This window comes from Monodelphis domestica, chromosome 4, assembly GCF_027887165.1.
Source record: "Monodelphis domestica isolate mMonDom1 chromosome 4, mMonDom1.pri, whole genome shotgun sequence".
NCBI lineage: Eukaryota > Metazoa > Chordata > Mammalia > Didelphimorphia > Didelphidae > Monodelphis > Monodelphis domestica.
The window spans coordinates 401,315,264-401,336,822 of record NC_077230.1 but is presented as its reverse complement, the minus strand read 5'-3'; the positions used below and the strand labels follow the sequence as shown (position 1 = coordinate 401,336,822).

The 21,559-nt window shown below is 44.7% G+C and overlaps 1 protein-coding gene across 2 annotated transcripts in view; it reads left to right on the top strand.

Annotated features, from left to right (window-relative positions):
* The first annotated feature begins 17,556 nt into the window (after window positions 1-17,556).
* SPSB1 (splA/ryanodine receptor domain and SOCS box containing 1) overlaps window positions 17,557-21,559 on the top strand; it is a 95,424-nt gene continuing 91,421 nt past the window's right edge. The window contains exon 1 of one of the 2 annotated variants that reach the window (XM_001362088.4): window positions 17,557-18,226. The gene's annotated coding sequence lies outside the window, so the exon portion shown is untranslated. The remainder of the gene's footprint in view (window positions 18,227-21,559) is intronic. The other variant, XM_056795823.1, reaches the window with a different exon arrangement.

Genomic DNA, 21,559 nt, shown 5'->3' with positions numbered 1-21,559 from the left:
TGAGGTCAGATTTGCACCCAGGTCTTCCTGACTCCAGACCTAGAGCTCTATCTACTATGTCACTTAGCTGTCACGAGTACTTTGGAAGTACTAAATCAGTGCTAGCTCTTATGATACATCAAGGTTAACCAAGTCCATACTTCCAACAACACTGTCTCAAATGGATCTTACAACTATTATTGCCCCCATTTAACAGTTGAGTAAACTGAGGCTAGAGAAGGGAGTGACTCTCAGGATCATCCAAAACAAATGAATGTCAGAGTCCAGATTCAAACCCACATCCTCCAACAAAATCTAGCACATTTCCCATTTTGTCATGTTTTTACTCTAAGATTCAGTATTCTTCTAAGTCAGATCTCTGGACTCCCATCCCAGTAACTTTTCCATTGTACCAACTGCCTTCCTAATAAGTAGGCAATGTGCCTTCCCTCTGTAGGAGTGATGGTGGGAAGAGGAATCTCCCAGGGATCAGAGGATCATAAACTTAGAACTGAAAGGGGGTTCAGTGGCCTCCAGGTCCTACCCTTTCATTTTAAAGATATGGAAAATGGGGGCCCAGAGAGGAGGTTTGAAGTGCCTAAGGTCACACAGCTAATAAGGTGAGAGAGCTGATTGTTGAGGACCTAGATAACTTCCAAGTGAGATAACTTCATTGCCCTTCATTTGCCTCAGGCTTCTATCTGATGGAAAAAATAAGAATAATAAGAAGAATTTCTCCAGGCTGAAGATGAGCAAAACTCTTTACTGAAAGCATTTCTTTTGATTCTGGAAGGTTAGTGTTCTTATCTTCAGTCCTCTGAGCTCCCACTGAATAACAGAACTGATTTTTCTGAAGAAAATGTCCTCAAGGATGAAGTCCGTTTCTTGTGAAACTCTTTTACCATCTTTGGGTGGAGAGAGAGAACTCTCTTTCTCCCAAGTGTCTGATTTTCCTGACTCTTCCAACCACGACCTCTCCATGGAGGAGGATTTGATTAGAGCTAGTCCTTTCTTCTTGACATTTGGATGCTTTCTGTGGCTGTAGAACACTCAGGGATGAGGGCTATCAGCTATGAAAATAATCATAGTAGTAACTAGCATGTCTTTAGTGCTGACGCTATGCCAAGCAATCCTCACAACAGATGAGGAAACTGAGGCAGGCAGACATTAAGTGACTTGCTAATGGCCACAGAGCTGCAAAGTATCTGAAGTCAGACTTGAATTCCACTGAATCTTAACTGTAGCCTTACTTTCCTTATCTATGAAGTGAGGGGATGTGGCTGAGTTTTCTAAGGTTTTGCTAAGGTTTCTTCTAACCCTAAGTTTATGATATTTTAATAATAAGAACGTGGGACATAGACTTAGAACTGGAAGGGACCTTTAAGGCAATGAGCCCCAACATTGATCCCGTTTGCCTTTTGTTTTACAAATAGGGAAACTGAGGCATGGGGATTTCCTAAAAAACTGAAATGCCTATGTTCACAGAACTAATGTGTCTGAAGTGAGATTTGAACCCACAACTTCTTCATACCAAGGCTAGTAGTCTTCTACTATACCTTGGTGCATTCGCTGCTAATTATGGCTCTGTCTTTGGCTTCTGAAGTTCTGAGAATCATCAGATCTCAGAATCCCAGAATCAAGAGGGAGCATCCAGTCTAATCTCCACTTGACTAAGAATCCCTTCTGAAACATTCTCAATAAATCCCCATTCATTCTTCACTTGAAGACCTATAACAGTCCATTCCATTTTGGGGACAAGACATAATGCTGGGAAAGGGCAGCTATGTGGCTCAGTGGATAGAGAGCCAGGCCTGGAGATGGGAAGTCTTGTGTTCAAATGTGACCTCAGCCACTTCCCAGCTGTGTGACCCTGGGCAAGTCACTTAACCCCCATTGCATAGCCCTTACCACTCTTCTGCCTTGGAATGCATAATGTTGATTCTAAGGTGGAAGGTTAGGAAGGGTTTTAAAAAAGAAGACAAATGTCAAAAATTGCTTTTACCTATAATTGAAAAAAATAAATTTAATTAAAATAAACTATAGACTAGGTTTAGCCTATGAAAAAAGGATAGATCAACTCACTAAAGATACTGAATCCATGTCATGATGACTTGAACTCATTGATATGGGTTTCTAGTAAATCATACACAATTCAATTCAACAAACATTTATTAAGCAACCTGCCATTCATAAGGCACTGTGATAGTCCCTGGATAAAGAGAGAAAACGAAAACAGTCTCTGTCTGCAAAGATGTTACCTTCTTGGCATGTAACCATCTTGTATCCAGATAAGTAAATACAAAGAAACACAAAGTAATCTCAGGAGACCAAGAGCTCTAACAACCTGGATATGGTGGGTCAAGAAATCAGGAGGAACCTGGGGAAGAATTATAGGAGGTAGATGAGGAGATGCCAAAAAAGAAGAATTACTGTTCAATTAAGCTCCATTTATAAATGGTAGAGGACCCTTCATAATTTTTTTACTTGGAGTTAAACTTTTCCCACTTGAGTATGTGAATTTTAAAACTATTCCACCATGCTCAGACCATACTTTAGAAGATTTGATTTAGCTATTTCCTTATTTGTAACAATGGAGATACTTGGTTTAACAGAATCAGGTCTTGGGAACTCTACATTGCTCCACTCTACTTAGTTTAACAAGGTCAGGAATGTCTGTACCATACTCAAGGATTAAGTATCTAAGAAGATAGCCTTCAACAGACATGTGCAGAAACAGTCAAGCTAAGCTATAATTGGTACAGATGAAACGCAGGAAAGTGACGTAAAACTGTCTATATAGGGCATGTCATTTCCTCTTTTCGCCCTCTTTCCCTGGAGAGGTAGCTCTGGCTGGCAGCGTGCTAAGTGTTCCGACATCTTGGTGTGGTGGCAGCTATTTGTCTGGGTTTTGGCGGTGAGTTTGCCCTTGAGCTGATTCAGCCCTGTTGGAGTTCAGGCTGATTCCTTCCTCCTTTACTCTCCAAAACCTTACCTTCCTATAGCCTCTGGTCTTCCTCCTGGCACAAGCCAGGCAAGAGAAATCCTATACCCTTTCCTTCTTCCTTTTTAATTTCTTTCCACTATATTAATTAAATCACCATAAATTTCTAGCTGACTTGGGTATTTTTTTTTATATTTGGGATATCTACGGCGACCAAATAATTAATATAGTTTAGGTCACAACGCTAAAATTATCGTTTACAAGTACAAGTATCTCTATATTTGAAGAGTACATCTGTTCTAGAAAAGTTGGTGATAAAGTAAATGTCTGTAAAATGGCAAAGAGCATTATGATATAATGGAAGGACCACTGGACTTTAAGTCATAAGACCATAGATTTGGAAATAGAAAGGACCATAAAGGCCATTGAATTCAACTCCTTCATTTTATAAATGAAGAACTGAGGTCCAGAGATGGTAAGTGACTTACCCAAGGTCACACAGGTTTAAAGAAGGAAATCTAGGTTATAAGCCAAACTCCTCTGATTTCTTCTCATCTCAGATTCAGGGCACTTTCACTCTACCTTATTTTCACTGAGGAACCAAGTTCAAGTCCCAGCTTTGCTACTTACTAGTATTGTGTGAAACCTGGGCAAATCAAATGATGTCTCTGCTCCTCAGTTATCCATAAAATGAGGGATTGGGATAGATGATTTCTATGATCTTTCTAGCTCAAAACTTATCATCCTAAGGTTCCTTACTTTGGGGGCTTTCGAATGTAATATTTTCATGGTCTTCTCTAATAAAATGAGGAAAATATTATGTTGGACAACATTTTTCAATTTGTTCTTTAACAATGTAATTGGTGAAGGAAGGAAGGAAGGAAGGAAGGAAGGAAGGAAGAAAGAAAGAGAGAGAGAGAGAGAGAGAGAGAGAGAGAGAGAGAGAGAGGGAGGGAGGGAGGGAGGGAGGGAGGGAGGGAGGGAGGGAAGAAGGAAGGAAGGAAGGAAGGAAGGAAGGAAGGAAGGAAGGAAGGAAGGAAGGAAGGAAGGAAGGAAGGAAGGAAGGAAGGAAGGGAGGGAGGGAGGGAGGAAGGAAGAAAGGAAGGAAGGAAGGAAGGAAGGAAGGAAGGAAGGAAGGAAGGAAGGAAGGAAGGAAGGAAGGAAGGAAGGAAGGAAGGAAGGAAGGAAGGAAGAAAGGGAGGAAGGAAGGAAGAAAGGGAGGGAGGAAGAAAGGGAGGAAGGAAGGAAGAAAGGGAGGGAGGGAGGGAGGGAGGGAGGAAGAAAACAAGAAAAAAAAGAAAATTCTGTGATCCTATAACATTAAAAAAAAAAAAAAGATAAACTATTATCAGCAATACAGAGTCCAGGACAATTCTGAGTGACTTATGACAAAAAATGCATTTCCCCTCCAGAGAAAGAACTGTTGGAGTCAGAATGCATTTGAAAGCATAGGATTTTTCACTTGTTTATTTGGGGTTTGGTTTTATAAGATTACTCATAAAAATGAACGTTATGGAAATGTTTTGTATGATAATACACGTATAGCCCAGATCAGATCTCCTGCCAGCACTAGGAGAGGGAAGGGAAGGGAGGAAGAGAGATAGGTTCGATCATATAATCTAGGAAAACTTGTGTGGAAATTTGTTATTACATGTAGTTGGTAAAAACAAACAAACAAAACAACTAACTCCCAAGGGCCTGAGTTCAGAACTTACAGTGAAGAAAGGGTTAAGTAGTAGCCAAATCCCCTCCTGGTGGAGAGTTCTAGTATCAAGGCTATTTTGGAAGAATTTCGAGCGCCACCTCTGCCCTCTGGACCTCCCCTCTGTTGTTGACTTCATCTCCTATGGTGATTTTCCTTGCTTCTCGTTTGCATCTTAAGAAACAGTCGCTCTTTCCCCTTTGTTAATTGGGAGACATTTACAATGTCTAATATAGTCTCCACTCTCACTTCTGGTCAGTAGGTGGCACTGTCTCACACATGATGTACCCCAGGTCGGAAAATACTGAATTCTGTGGTACTAAGTTCTTTCTGTAAAATCACTTACTGTCCTGATGGTTCCATTCTGAAAAATCAATGCTTTGTAAGACAGCATTTTGTGGCTTACAAAGCACTTTACACAGTAACATATCCTGTTAGGACTATAGGCTCACAGATGAAGAGCTAGGAACATTTTGTTGTTGCTCAATTGTTTCAGTGGTGTCTAACTCTTCCTGACCCCATTAGGGGTTTTCTTGGCAAAGATACTGAAGTGGTTTGCCATTTCCTTCTCCAGCTCATTTTTGCAGATGACAAAACTGAATCAAACAGGGTTAAGTGACTTGCCAGGGTCATGTAGTTGGTGAGTGGGAATACTCAGGGATATCTAGTCTAAATGATTTTATAGCTGAGGAAACTGAGGGAAAGAAAGATTCAATCACTTGCCCAAAGTCACACAAGTAGAAAAAGTCTGAGCTAGGACTTGAACTAAGGACTTTCTAGGCAACACAGAGATACAGAGGAAAGAACACCAATTTTAGAATCAGAGGATCTGGATTTAAAACCTGCTTCTGGTTCTTTCTTCCAGGCAAGTCACTTAATCTCCCCTTGGCTCAGTTTCCTCAGCTGTAAAATAATGGAGTTGGTCTCAACAGCTTCTGAGGACCCTTTCAGATCTAGATCTAGATTTATTCCATGGCTCTAAGGCTGGCTCTATCACCGTGATGTCAGAATGCCTCTCCCCTTGCATATGGCGATGCTTATTAAATGCTTTGGATTAAATCAGACCACCCTATCAAGTGCTCATGCAACCAAGCTAGGCCTTTGTACCAGGGAACACAGATGTGAAACCTAGAAAACTCTGCCCAGTCCCTCAACACTCCAGTGCAGGAAGGGTAATACCATCCTACATTTACAAGGCATCTCAACGTTTTCAAGGTGCTTTCATATTCATTATCTCATTTCATCCTTAACAAAAATCCTGTGGAGTAGGTTGGACAGGTATTATGAGTCCCATTTCACAGATAAGGAAAATGACACAAGAAAGGTCAGGTGACTTGCCAAAGACACGTCCCAACATGAGTTCATTTGCTCCTTGGGCCAAACATTAGGGACTTAGTCTGTAAAAGACACAGCTGGTTCTAAGAACCCTTGAGAATGAGTTCTGAGGGGTAATCCAAGGAGCAATTGACTTCTGGAATGGAGAGCTCAAAGGGACCTTAGAGATCATCTTGTCCAATTCCCTCACCCCCATTTTACAGATTAAAAAAAAAGAAGTGAGTCCTAAAGAACTTGTATGATGATAAGAATAGAATGAGAAGGGCCTTTAGAGGTTTTTCTTATCCAGGGGTTCTTCACCTGGGTTCCGTGGGCCTTTAATGGGTCTAGGAATAGATCTCAGAAGGTCATTGAAGTTTATTTTTACTCTAATTGAAATTTAGTATTCCCTTCAATTATGTTTTAAAATTTTTTTACTTTAATTTTATTTTATTTTTCAATGATCTAGAATCATTTTTTCCTCTCTCTTACCTTCCCCTACCTTTTGGGAAAGAAAAGAAGAATGGAGGGAAGGAAGAAGGGAAAGAAGGAAGAAAGGAAGGAGGGAGGGAAGAAGAGTGAAAAGGAGGAAAGCAGGGAAAGAGGGAAGAAAGAAAAAGGCAGAACTCTTATATAATATAAACATAGTCATACAAAACATATTCCCACATTGGTCAAATCAAAACACGCATTCTTCTTTATTCATTAGCTCTGCCTATGGGAGTGGTGGGGAGGTGGGAAAGGAGAGAAGAGTTCTTTTTTGTCTGTCCTCTGGAATCAGGATTGCTCATTCAGTTGATGATAGTTCTTAAGTTTTTCAGATTTGTTCGTTTTCACAATGTCATTTTGTAAAAATTCTTCTGGTTCTGCTTACTTCACTTTGCATTGGTTCACACAAGTCTTCCTAAGTTTTTCTGAAAGCATCTCTTTCATCATTTGTCATAGAACAAATGTATTCCATTCTAATCATGAGCCATTATTTGTTCATCTCCTCTTTCATTAATGAGAACCCCTTTAGTTTACAGTTCTTTTGCCACCACAAAAAGAACTACTATAAATATTTTTGTACTAATGGTACCTTATCCTCTTTCTTTGCTCTCTTTGGGATATAGATCTAGCAGAGAGTCAGTTATGATTTTTTTTAAACCCTCACCTTCCATCCTGGAATCAATACTGTGTATTGGTTCCAAGGCAGAAGAGTGGTGAGGGCTAGGCAATGGAGGTTAAGTGACTTGCCCAAGGTCACACATCTAGGAAGTGGCTGAGGTCAAATTTGAACCCAGGACCTCCTGCCTCTAGGCCCAGCTCTCAATCCACTGAGCTAGCCAGCTGCCCCCCCCCAAGTTATGATTTTTTAAAAAACATATAAAACAGGGCAGCCAGTAGATAAAGAGCCAGGCCTAGAGACTGGAGGTCCTGGATTCAAATCTAACCTCAATATACTTTTCAGCTATGTGACCCTGGGCAAGTCACTAAACCTCAATGCCCAGCCCTTGAAGATCTTTTGACTTAGAACTATTTCTTAGAATCAATTCTAAGACAAAAGTTAAGGATTAAAAAAAACAGCAACAACAACCACATAATATTCTGAGAAAGGGGTCCTTGGGCTTCACCAGATTGCCAGGGAGATATGTGTCCCCCCCAAAAAGCTAAAAACCTTTGATCTAGTCATCACTCTAATATTATAGGTTGGGGAAAGGAAGCTCAGGCTAGGGGAGGCATTTGCCCAAAGGTCAGATCAGATAAAGAAATAAGAGACTTTCTTATCAGATAGTAAATAAGACACCTAGATTCTACAATACACATTTGAAGCTGACCTTTATTTAAGCTGGAGCTCTACTGAAGACAGGGCAGAACATAATTTCTATGCTATATAGTTCCTTGGGGATAAGCTTGTTAAAGTATCCCTTTTCCTGGTGGCTTCTCCACTCTCCAAACCCTTTAGCACTTCCCCCTTTCTTTGCCAGGCTTCTTGGCTTCTATGCGTCCATCTTTCCTACTGTCCATCCTATGTACCCTTTCCTGCCCCATCCCACTGCTTTCCCATAAGGCTTCCCTTTCAAAAGGAGCTAGCCCAGCACCTAGTTGGAAGGCCTAGACATCAGGGCCCCTGGTTACTCTACATGAAAAAACAAAGAGCACTCTGCTCATTTTTCTGAGACTTGGAGACCGCTTGGTCTGTGACAGTCAGGGACAAGTAAGTCATGGGTCAGAGAACTTTCTAATCACTTGGAAAATTCTGCCCTTGATGAGATAACTAGCCAGGCTTCCCAACCACTGCATTTTTCATTATCCAGATCTCTAACTAGCCCAAGGTGATGGGGGCTTTTCCATAGAGTGCTGATGCCCGGGCCTTTGCTATCATTATGTTCTCATTCCCAGGCCATCCCCAATAGGGTGATGTCACAATGACTCCCTAGTCCCAGAGGACCTTCCTCTCCAAGGGCCATAGAGGCAGAGGTCCCCTTTCCTATCATTTCTCCTCCTCCTCCTCCCCTTACTTTCTGTTTTAGATCTTCTGTCTTAGAATTGATATCAAGTATTGGTTCCAAGGTAGAAGAGTGATTAGAGCTAGGCAACTGAGGTTAAGTGACTTGCCCAGGGTCACACAGCTAGGAAGTGTCTGAGATCACACTGGAACCCAGGACCTGGCTCTCTATCCACTGAGCCACCTTGCTTCCCCTCCCAGCATTATGTTTTGTTCCTGTGGTGCAATTCACTCTTTATTCGATTATTAACACCCCCCCCCAAACTCAAGCACTCCTAGTTACAGCTCTGACCCTACAGCATCTGTGGTCAGGGGCCAAAGCTTGCAGGCTGGAAGGGACTTTTGGGATCAAGTCAACTAGCATTTCTTAAGCACCTACTATGTGCCAGGTACTATACAGAATGCTGGCTATACAAAGAAATACAAAATCCAGTCCCTGTCCTCAAGGAGCCCACATTCTACTGGGGACAACAATAGGCAAGCAACTAAATACAAAAAAAGATGCCTGCTAGATAAATTGGAGATGGTCTCACAGGGAAGGCACCAGCATTAGGGGGAATAGGGAAAGGCTTCTTGGGGATGGTAGGATTTATCCAGAACCTGAAGGAAGTCAAGAACCCCAGAGGTCTGGCAGAGATAAGGAAGGAGAAAATTCCCGGCATGAAATTTCATAGCTGGTGAAGATGCCTGGGATTGGGAGATGGAGAAACAGGAAAAGGAGACCAGTAAAACTGGATCAAAGAGTACAAGGGGACTGTGGACTGTAGGGAGTTTCCTGGGAGAGCCTGTAGGTGGGCGCCAGAGAAAGAAGTCCAATGAAGGATTTTATATTCATTCTGGAGGCAGTAGGGAGCCATGGAAGTGTATTGATTGGGGTAGAGAGAGGAGAAGGGAGGGAATTTCACATGGCCACATCTGCAATTGAGATCACTTTGATAGCTTTGAGTGGAAGATGGACTGGAGTGGGGTCAGAAAGCCAAACAGGTCTCATTGGGCAAACCACTAGGTGGCCTAGTGGTTTGAGAGCCAGGTGTAGAAATGAGAGGTTCTAGGTTCAAATCTTAACTCTGATACATCCTAGCTGGGTGATCCTGGGAAAAAAATTTTACCAGCATTGCCTAGACCTCACCAGTCTTCTGCTTTGGAAGCAATACATGGTAGATGGAAGATAAGGGTTTAAAAAGAAGGCTATAGCCAAAGTCCAGGAGTGAAGTAATTTGTACTTGTCCCAGGGTGGTGGCAGCATCAGAAGAGAGAAAGGGGCATGTGCAAGAGGTATTACAAAAGTTAGATCAGCAGGATTTAACCACAGATTGGATGGGGCAGTGACAGAAGTAGAGGATGACAGCCAAGTTTCAAGCCTTGAGACTAGGAGGATAGTGATGTCTCAACAGGTCACTCAATCTAATTCTCTTTCTTTATAGGTGGAAAAACTGAGGCCCAGAGAGTTGAATACCTGTCTAAGGTCACATTGAAAGTGATTGAAGCAGGATTTGAACCCAGGACTCTTGACACCAAATTTCATGAGTTTTCAGTGGACTAGGCTATCTCTGGGAAGATTAATAATTTCTACGCACCATTTTTTAAACCCTTACCATCTGCCTTAGATTCAATGCTGTATGTTGGTTCCAAGGCAGAAGAGTGGTAAGGAGAGGCAAAGGGGTTAAATGATTTCACCAGGGTCACAGAGCTGGGAAGTGTCTGAAGACACATTTGAACCCAGGACCTCCCATCTCTAGGTCTGGTTTGCAATCCACTGAGCCACCCAGCTTCCCCTTCTACCCATCATTTTTTGTGTAGATCAAATAATGGAGAAAGTTGGGCAGACTTAGGTGATGAAATGCATCCTGGAGATTGCCAACAGCCAGGAAACCACTCCTTGCAGAGACCAGAGACTTGCTGCTGGCCTTCACTGCCAGACAGATACTTCATGTTCTTTTGAGTCAGTCTTCCGATTCCTAGAGGGTATTTATCAGGTGATGTCATAAAAGTACGAGTTTATGTCTCTGTCTCCTTCCCTCCCCCACTTCTCTCTCTCTCTCTCTCTCTCTCTCTCTCTCTCTCTCTCTCTCTCTCTCTCTCTCTCTCTCTCTCTCTCTCTCTTCCTCTGTCTCTCCTTATCTCTCTATATCTCTGTCTCTGTCTTCCTGTCTCTCCCTATCTCCCTATCTCTCTGTCTCTGTCTCTGTCCCCCCCTCCATATCTGTCTCTGTCTCTCTCTCCCTCCCTCTCTCTCTGTCTCTGTCTCCCTCTTTCTCTGTCTCCCTCTGTCTCTCTTTCCTTGTCTTTCTATATCTCTGTCTCTGTCCCTGTCTCTTTCTCTCTCTCTTTCTCCCTCCCTCTCTCTGTCTCTGTCTATATCTCTGACTCTGTCCCTGTTTCTTTCTCTTTTTCTACCTTCCTTCCTCCCTCCCTTCTTCTCTGTCTCCCTCTGTCTCTGTCTCTGTGTGTCTCTGGCTCTGGCCAGATTTTAGACATATATCCTTTAGGAGAGGCAGGAAGGAGTGTTTGTCTCCTTAAAGAGTTTGAGAGCTGGGTTCAAATCCTCTTACTGTCTATGTAACTCTGGGTAAGTTACTTATTTGATCTCTGCCTCAGTTTCCTTATATGTAAAATGAGAGGGTTGGACTGGATCCCAACCTCAAAGGTTCTTCCTAGCTCTATGATCCCATTTATGAATCTCATGCCAAGGCAGATCTTTGGGGAACAAAGTGGCCAAAAATTTTCTCCTCTGGAAGGATGAATGCCAATCTCTCGTGAGCTTAAACTCAGTTTCTAAATTAGGTAAAGCTCAACAGTGTTTGGCTTATAATAATAACCAAAAGCATCTCAGCTGAAGGTAAGAAAGCTGGCAAAACTTGGCTTAGATTAACCTACCAACAGCAAGGGACTTGGGGCCCCCAGAGTTCTTTTTTTTTTTTTAATTCCTACCTGCTTAGCACTGATGCTATGTATTAGCAGGAAGGGTTATGCAATTGGGGTTAAGTGACTTGCCCAGGGTCACACAGCTAGGAAGTATCTGAGGCCAGATTTGAACCAATATTCTTTTAAATCTGGGTATTTGGCATGCAAGAAACAGAACAAGCCAGAACAGGCCAGGGAGGAAAGGCTGGAAGTTGAGTGAGCCTCTGTGACTTCCAGGAAAGACCAGGGACAAGAGGAATGCACTTTAAAAGGGTCTGTCTACTTCCTGGCTTTATCTAACACTAACTCCCACATCTCCACCCCCTGCAAGGCTAAGAGCTTTAAATTGAGGGCAGATTGTGAAGTGGGCAGCAATTGAAGGTAAACAGAACTTGGTTATTTAAAAATCCAACCACCAAGTTGCTGCTGATGGGGGTGAAGGAGTCTGGGGCTGGAGTTTGGCATTCCTAGACAATGAGAACCACAGGCTGAAACCCTGGTGAGCACCAGAAGGAGTGTTGACTCAGCTCCTGCCCTGCCGAGCTAGGTAAATTGAGTCTCTCCTCTCCCCCTCTTCTATCACAAGATATCACACAATAGCTCTTAGAGGTAAGTGCTACAAATGTCTTTATTCCCATCTAATGGATGGGGAAACTGAGGCCAAGCAAAAAGATCACAGAGTAAGGAAGAAGCTTTGTAATCTGCCTCCTTCCTACCTTTTCAATCTTGTTACACTGTATTCCCCACAGCCCACACTTTCATGTACTTACATTTTTCTAATAAATTCTTACTTTCCACCTTATTGGTTCTAAGGCAGAAGAATGAGGAAATGGGGGTTAAGTGACTTGCCCAGGGTCATACAACTAGGAAGTGTCTGAGGCCAGATTTGAACCCAGGACCTCCATGTCTCTAGATCTGGCTCTCAATACACTGAGCCATCCAACTGCCCCCAGATGTTCTTTAAAAAAAAATCCTTACCTTCTCTCTTAGAATCAATACTGTGATTGGTTCCAAGGCAGAAGAGTGGTAAGGGCTAGGCAGTGGGGGTTAAGTGACTTGCCCAGGGTCACACAAGAGGAAATATCTGAGGCCAAATTTGAACCCAGGACTCACCTAGTTGCCCCCTGCCCCCCAACCCATGCACTCTTGGATCCAGTTACATTGGCCTCCTTCTTGTTCCTTCATCTCCCAATTCCAGGTATCTTCACCAGCTATGAAATTTCATGCCTGGAATGCTCTCCTTCTTCATCTGTGCCCACTGGTCTCCCTGACTCCTTTCATGTCCTAAATAAAATCCTACCCTCTTTCCCTAACCTCCTTAATGCTAGTACCTCCCCTTTGGGATTCACTCTCATTTAGGATAAAATTCAAACTCTATTTGAATTTAAAGCCCCTTAAAATCTGGGTCCAAGGTGAAGGTTTGTTGGGCAGCCACTAGACACAATCCCAGCAATACTGCCTATTTTGAACCCTTATCTTCTGTCTTTGCATCAGTTCTAAGACAAAGGGCTAGGCAATTGGGGTCAAGTGACTTGCCCAGGGTCATGAAGCTAGGAAGTATTTGATTTGAACTCAGGTCCTCCTGTCTCTAGACTCTATCCACTGTGCTACCTAGCTGCCTGTTTTGTGACATTATTTCTGCCACCTGTGTCTTACCACAATCTGTCCCCATCACCCCAGGAATCCTCTCCCTTCTTACCTCCACCTCTCAGAAACTCCAGTTCTCTTCAAAGCTCAGCTCAAGGGCCCAAGTTCCTTCTACTCAGGAGTGCCTGAGCTAAGCTTGGGCTACCAGCTCTCTAGAGAATATGAGTACATTTTTATCTTTATTTATACCTCATAAATGAGCAAACCCTCTAATTAAGGACTTGGTTTATCATTTTGGTGATTGCCTAGACAAGAGAATGTGGGGGAAATTTTTTTGGAGATCCAGTTGTTAAATATTTACGAGCAGATTCCTGCTTCCACCCACACCTGACTTTGTATATACTGTCCCTATCTGTGCATGCTTTCCTGAGTAGAATGTAAACTTTTTGAGGTCACAGATATATTTATGGTTGTCCTGATTAGTTGAATGAAAGGGTGGGAGCTGGGTTTTAATCCTGTTCCTCCTAGTCATTATTTGAAAACATACAGTGAAGTCAAGAGGGATGAAAGGGGGAATTGGAGTCAGTTTCCCTGCTCTGTCCCTTGAATATTGGATGTGGAAACTCAAAAAGCCCTGAGTTCAAAACCTGCCTCAGACACTTCTTGGTCTAGTCACTTAACCTCAGTGTCCCCACCTTTACAATAGGGCTATAAGTATTATTCTAATCTAAGACAAATGAAGAGGAGCTAGGCAAATGGGGCTAAGTGACCTGCTCAGGGTCATAGAGCTAGGAAGTATCTGAGATTAGATTTGAACCCAGGACCTCCTGACTCCAGTCCTGGTGCTCTATCCATTGTGCCACTTAGCTATCCTGAGGCTAATAATTTTATTTCCATTCCCAGGAGAATAGCATAAGATAAAGTGTGTTGAAAATCTTAAAGTAATATAAGAATGAATGGGAAGGCATGCATTGAGTGCATACTGTGTGCACAGTATTGTGCAAAGTTTCTGGGGCTACAAACAGGAGCAATGAAGACAGTTCTTGACTTCAAGGAACTTGCATTCTATTAGGGGAAGATAATTCAGAGAGGGGAGCTAGGCTTGGAAAGAGAAGAGGCTGGAGTGCCAATAATAATAGCAGCGTTTATAAAATACTTTAACCTTTGTAAAGTAACTTTATAAATAATATATCATTGGGTCCTCACAACAGTCCTTCAAGGTAGGGGCTAATTAAGATCCCTATTTTACAGATGAGGAAATGCAGACAGAAAGATTAAGTGACTTGTCCAGAGTCACAATGCAGAAGTGGTGGGGGGCAGGATTTGAACTCAGATCTTCTTGGCTCAAGGAACAGCTAGGTGGTACAGTGGATAGAGATATCAGGCTGGGAGTCAGATTCAAATATGACCTCAGATACTTAGGATAGTCATTTAACCCTGTTGGCCTCAGTTTCCTCATCTATAAAATGAACTGAAGAAGGACATGGAAAACCATTCTTTGTTACAAAAACCCCAAATGGGATCACAAAGAGTCAGACATACCTGGAATGACTGAACAACTTTTTGGTTTATGGTCCTTTGTTTGAGCCACTGTGCCACCTAGTTGCCAAAGCTACCTAGATTGGAGATGGCCGGCTGATATTCTTGTGAGTAAAGAGCAATTATTATTTACCTGTGTAACCTTAGAAAAGTTCACTCTGGTACTCAGTTTCCTCCTCTGTAAAATGAAGTGATTGGTCTCTTCCAGTCCTACATATATGATCCTTAAACGAAATGCCTCATGAGATCCTCCCTGGGTTCCACAGCAAACTGAGTGATGACTTGGAGTCAGCAAGCCCTGAGTTCAAATCCTCTCAGACACTTCCTACCTGTGTGAATCTGGGAAAGCCACTTCACTCTTGTCTCTCTCAATTTCTTCATCTGTAAAATGGGGCTAGTAATACTTATATTGTAGAGGTGCTGTGAAGATCAGATAATACATGTAAAGTGTTTCCCACGCTTGGTTGTTGTTGTTCAGCTGTGTCTGGCTCTTCTTGGTCTCATATATTTTTATATATATTATATTATGTTATATTATATTGTAATATGTTATGTTATATTATGCAGTATTATATTATACTGTTATATTTTATTATGTTATGTTATATTATATTGTTACATATTATGTTGTCATGTTATGTCATATTGTGTTGTATTATATTGTATTATGTTATGTTGTATTATATTGTTATATTATATTGTATCATGTTATATTTTATTGTTATGTTGTCTTTTATTATGTTATATTATGTTGTTATATTATGTTACATTATGTTATGTCATGTCGTATTACATGTAATGGAGTGGTTTGCCATTTTCTTCTCTTGTGGATTAAGGCAGAGGTTAAATGACTTGCCCAGGGTCACCCAGCTAGTAAGTGTCTGAGGCCTTCTGAACTCCAGACCCAGTGTTCTATCCACTGAACCACCTAGCTGCGCCTCTCAAACCATTAAGGCTACCAAAATGCAGGCTCTAATGATCTATTCAAGGCTTCTGCCATCCATGATTGCAAAAGATCCTCAAGCCTTTATGGGGGAGGGAAATCGAGGCAGAGAAAATGGAAGCCAAGGGGGACTGTGCTGTTCAGCCCAATACCCTTTTCAATTCTAGGCTGCTCTTAGAGACTTTAAATTGCTGAGGAGCTGCAGCCCATGTTCTGATGGCTATCACAGGGGACGTAGGTGAGGGAAAGACCCCTTGGAAGAAATGGAGCTTAGCTTTGGGTTTGGAAGGGGCTTTAACAGGTCATCTGGGTTCATCTCACAGATAAGGATAGCAAAAAGACTCAAAGAGGGAAGTGACTTGCCATAGATAATCAGTGGCCCTCCTGGTATTTGAACTTTGGTCCCCTGACTCTCCAGATCAGAGTTCCTGCCATCCTTCCAAAGAATCCTTCTTGCACAATAAGCTTCCAGACTGTGGAAAGACCCTTCCCGGGGGGCAAATGCTAATGTCTACACATTTGAGTTGATAAGAAAGTCTGAGAAATATTCCATAGGACAGGAAGGCTTTGGTTTCCTTGCCAACTCTTTAAAACTAGGAGATCATCAGCTTGAGAGATGGAAGAGACTTTGGAAATTAGCTATTTCAATAGTCTCCTTTAATAGATGAGGAAAACTTGGGCCAAGAAAAAAAGATGACTTGCCCAAGGTCATACTGCTAGAACATAGCAGAGGCAGAATTTAGACCCAGGTCTCAATCCAAATCCTGTGTTCTTTCCATTACGTTCATCATTATCAAGTATAGGGACTGTTAGATGGCTCAGTGGATAGTGTCAGGCTTGGAGACAGGAGGTCCTGGGTTAAAATATCAGATACTTCCTAGAAGTGTGACCCTGGACAAGTCACTTAACCCTAATCGCCTATTCCTTATCAGTTCTAAGACAGAGAAGGTAAAGGTTTAAACTATCAAAAAGTTACACTCCTATATCTCTCTTCCTTAAAATTGTGGAACCTTGAACTCCTCCTCCCACCCCAGGGATGACTGGTTCTCATGTCTTTTCTGTACAGAACATTTTCCCTTGTAAGAAAGAACCCCACCCCATCCCAGGCTCTGCCTTTTTCATTTTCTGCGTTTTTGTTTTTGTTTTTGACCCAATTTGGGATGTAGGTGTGGTGTAGGAAATTTTCCTTGTGTGCAGAGGCTCACCATAAACATTTATTAAGCACCTACTATGTGCCAAGCACTGCTAAAGGCCAAGGCTGAAAAGAAAAGCATAAGACAATCCCTGTTCTCTAGGAGGGAGACAATGAAAAAAAAACAAAACTATGTACAAACAAGCTATAGTAGAGCCAAACTGGGGAGAATCAAAGGCACTAGAATGAAGGGACATTGGGAAAGGCTCCGTGTAGAAGGTGGGATTTTAGCTGGGACTTGAAGGAAGGCTTAATACATGTTAAACCTGAATTGCCAGAGTTAAAATGGTCTTTAGCAGGGTTTATGCAAGAGCAGTGGCTAAATTGGGGGATCTGTCTTAGATTTTGGGGTCTGCAAACCTGTCTTTTGGGTCATCGTGAGCTGGGATTCAGTTTCTTCCACTGTAAATTGAAGAGGTCGGACTGACCTCTGTAAGTCCCTTCCAGTTTCCAATCTTATTTACACACAGAGAAACTGAGTCCTTGGCTCAAAGTTTCCAACTCTCTCGCCTTCATCAAGAACCTCACTTTTCAATAAATAAATAAATAAATAAATAAATAAATAAATAAATAACACAAGTGAGGATGGTTCCCCAGTCTAGGGAAGAAGCGATCTCCTAGAACAGAGGGGCTTAGCGATCCATCCTTTCCTCCTGTCTCCCAATCTGCCTGGGCAGGGAAATGAAATAATACATTTATTTGGGGACTCAGCTGCCCCGGGCTATCCCAGAAGAAGAAGAAAACCCGGGAAGGCTTGACTTGTCGAAGTCTCAGCTGCGCCCACCGCCCCCTACCCCAGGCGCGAGGGAGCCCTCTCCTCACGCTCCCTTCTAGTAGTTGCTGCTTCTGCTGCCGCCGCTGCTTTTGCTATTGCTGCTGCCGCAGCCGCAGCCGTCGCGGGGGCGGGGACGAGGGCGGGAGGAAGGGGCGGGGGAGGCGCCGCGGGGGGCGGTGCCCAGTCCCAGCTGAGCGCTCTCGGGCACGTGACCGCGCGGGGCTCGGCTCTCGGCTGCTCTCGCGCCCCCTCCGAGGAGCCCCGGGGAGCGGAGTGTCTCGCGCTCCTAGCCCCAGCCCCAGCCCCAGCCCCAGCTCCAGCCTCAGCCCCAGCCCCAGCCCCAGCCCCAGCCCCAGCCCCAGCCCCAGCCCCAGCCCTAACCTCAGCTTCAGCGCCAGCCCGGCTCGGCCCGGGCAGCAGCAGGAATAGCAGCAGCTGCGAGAGCAGCCTTGACAGCAGCAAGCGGCGGCGTCTCGCGCCCTTCCGCCCTGCGCGCTTCGGGGCGCCCCAGGGAGAGCCCGCGGGGGAAGGAGGGGAGCTGCGTCCCCTCGGAGGAGCTAATAGAACCAGCACCTTTGCATCGTTGTATTTCTGGGGCCGGGGCGGCGGGCGGGCGGGCTGCAAGCACACACCCCCAGGCTCGGGCCAGGCAGACGGACGCGGCAGCTGCTTGCGGCTGCGGGATCTCCTCCGACTCTGCCTCGCTCTCTGCATCTGGAGCAGCGCCCCCGCTTCATGCCCAGGGTCCCCTCGGCCGGCGGGCGGGACAAGGAGCCGCCGGCCCGGCCCCCACGGACTGCTGCAACCTCGGGAGCCCGAGCACGGGGGCGGCCGCCAATTGGCAGCGCGGAGCTCCGGAGCGGTAGGTGGACCCCCAGCGGGCCTGGGAAGGGCGGGGGGGGGGGGGGGCGGCATGGGCGGCAGAGGCACCCCGGCTCCCGGAGCCTCCCCGTGCGGCCCGAAGTCTCCGCCTGGCGGCTGTTGCTTCTGCGGCCGCCCCAGGGCTGCGCTAGGGGTGCTGCAGGGGGCGCCCCCCCCCCCCCCCGGAGTCCCGCAGCCGGGGCTGTAAGCTTTGGCCGTGCTCAGCCACTGACCCTCCGGAATTCCCGAAAGCCCCGAGGGACCCGGTTCCCCACTGGGGCAATGCAGGCTCCTCTTGTGTCTTGCTCCGGTTTTCGCCTTCCTTTGCTCTCCCTCCGGCCCTTTCACTTTCTTTCTTTACCCCAGATTTCTTTCTGTCCCTCTACTTTCTCTTCTCTGGCTCACTTCATTTTCTTTCTCCTTTCCTTTATCCTCTTTTCTCTGTCTCTCCTTTCCCTTCTTTTTCTTATTCCCTTTGTCTCGTTCTCTCCCCTCCTTCCCCTCTTCGTCCAGAGGGAGAGGGGTGGGGAGGTGATGTGCTCTCCCTCCTTCCGTTTTTCTCCTTCCTTCCCTTTCTGTCTCATTCTCTCCTTCCTCTCTTCCTCTTGGCTGCACCTCCAGAGGGAGAGGGGTGGGGAGGTGATGTCGGTCGTTCTCGTGCGTTCGTTCTCTCTCTCTCTCTCTCTCTCTCTCTCTCTCTCTCTCTCTCTCTCTCTCTCTCTCTCTCTCTCTCTCTCTCTCTCTCTCTCTCCCCCCCCCCTCCTTCTCCCCTTTCCCTTCTTTCCCTCTTCCTCTTGGCTGTACCTTCTGAGAAAGAAGGGTGGGGAGGTGATGTGTTCAGGGTGATTGAGATTTCTAAGTACTTTACCTCCTCGGGTTCCTCTGCCCTTATATTAACTTTGGGGGTCGGGCAACCACCTCTGAAAAAGTTTCTCCGGGAATACTTAGTTTCGCTCCCACCCACCCCTTCTCAGCATTGGCCAGTGCCCAAATCCACCAACGAGACTAGCCTAATGTCTTTTCTCTGCTGGGGTGTGTGTGGAACATACATCCCTTCTATGCTGGGGGCAGAACTGACCCACCTTCCCTTTCAAGCAGCCTGTGGGACTCCTTCCTTGTTCAGCTTAGCTTTGGGGACCCCAAGCTTCCTAAATGAGTCTATTTTCCCCCCTAAACAGCTTTAAGGGGGGGCTAAGACTTGGACGACAACCAGCCCCCACCTTTTTTGTTGTTGTTGTTGTAAAAAGCATGAAGTGATTTAAAGTCAAAACCCCAAACCTGCAACCACACTGCTGGCTTCTTTGCGGGAGCTCAGCATCTCCCACACAAGTTTGGGACAGGAGAGAGTGACAATCCCAGGGAGAGGAAGAGAGAAAGCTTAGTTAGGGCAGAGCTGGGCTGCAGGAGAGCTGCAAAGCCTGCTTGGCCTCAGGACTGGAGAATTCAGATTTTCCTCCAGCTCACTAAGGAAGTGAAGTGTGTGTATATGTTGCAGCCCGTAGTAACAACTGCTTGGGAGACACCCTATGCTGCCAGTTACAGAAAGCTGCTGGAGTCTTGGCGTCCTCACACTTCTCCAACTCCAATTGAGAAGTCAAAAAATTGCAGGGAGGAGGAGATGCTCTGGGTTTCCACAAGGAGGGAGCCTCACAGCCTTCTGCCTTCTCCCTTCCTCCACTCTCTCCCCTCCCCCTTTCTCTCCTTTCTCCAAATTAAATATATAGTTTTCAGTTGAGTTGGCATTTGCTGCTTCCTGAGTGAGTAATTTTAATTAAACCCTCCAGCGTCAGTGACTGGTCATGAGTTGAGTTTTAACAGGTGTTCATTGTAAAAGCCCCATCCTTCAGGATGACTAAAGTTTGATGGTCAGGAAAAAAAAGACTTAATTTTAACATTAAAAAGTATGGGGAGAGTCTGGAGGGAGAGAAGGGTAGAAAGGTGGCCAGGGGGTTGCTCAGTAATCAGTCATTTATTTACGTGCCTGATACATCCCGGATACTGTCCTTATTACTGAGAACCCAAAGAGAGTCTCTTCCCTTGAGGGACTGACTATATATCACCTGGCTTCAGAGAAGAACAAAGAAAAAAAATTACATAGGGTCCATTTCCCTTGAATGGGGGCTCCCTTCCATACTTTGGGAAAAGCATCGGGAGTTAAGGGTGCCTGGTTACTACTGAATTTACCATTTTGATCTCTGGGGTGCTAACTATCCTGGGCAAGTCCCATAAGTACTCTGTTCCCCAATTTACTCATCCATAAAATGAGTGGGGTGGCCTCCTTGACTCTGAGGTCTGTTCCAACTCTAATCTATGATATAGGCTAGTGTTGGCGAAGGTTTTTGAGTTTGAGTGCCCAGAGGGTAAATTCAAACTGTTTGTGAGCCCCCCCCCCCATATTAACCAGGCAGCAACCTGAGCAGCATGCCGGCTGGCCATGCATGCCAATACTTTGCCAACACTGATATGAGCTGATTCATAGGTGCCAAGGTTGAAGCTGGCCATAGCAGCAGAGGCTTTTAGAACTAGAATTGAATGGGAACTCAGAGGTCATATAATACAACTTCTTCATTTTGTCCATAAGGAAAGTGAGATCCAGAGAGGACTGCTTTGCCTGAGGTTACATAAATAGCAAGCTGGCAGATCTGGGGATTTGGACTCTTTCTGTGGTACCACATTTCCTTTCTCCCCCTGTGCTAGCTATGGTATAGAAGCTTCAGCACTAAGCCATAAATATATTTTAATATCCGTTTTGCCTTGAACTTGTCCCTGGCATATAAGGGCTTACTAAATACTTGATTTTTGATTTATTTTAGCTTCTTATGACCACAGATAGGGTGGTGGCTTCCTTCTCTTGGGCTAGAGTGGGGCAGAATTATCCCTTCCCTCCCCCAACCTTCTCCCTGTTTATAATCCATCATTCTAGAATCAGCCTGTGGTGCCAGGCAAAAGGACCTTGGGAATGGAGAGACTAGTTCTTACTTTATCAGCTGTGAGACCTTGCCCAAGTGATTTACCTCTCTAGACCTCATTCTCCCTATCTACAAAGCAAAGTGGAGGATTTCTAAAACCTCTCAGTTTTCCTAGTCATTCTGTGAACTCTTCCTTGAGTAATGTTTGCCTCCTTGAAGTTGGGTGATTCTAAATGGGTCACTGTCAGCTCTGAGCTGGCATGGGATGGCCTTTCAGAAGAAGGGCAGTGTCTTTCAGCAGATTTTTTCCTGCCCACCCATCCAGCATAATCCTGCCCTGTGAAATGAGTACAGATGCTGAATTTCTGCTGTTGAACCTTGGGGAGTGATCCAACTCATTAAGAAACTTCCCAGATACCCAAGAG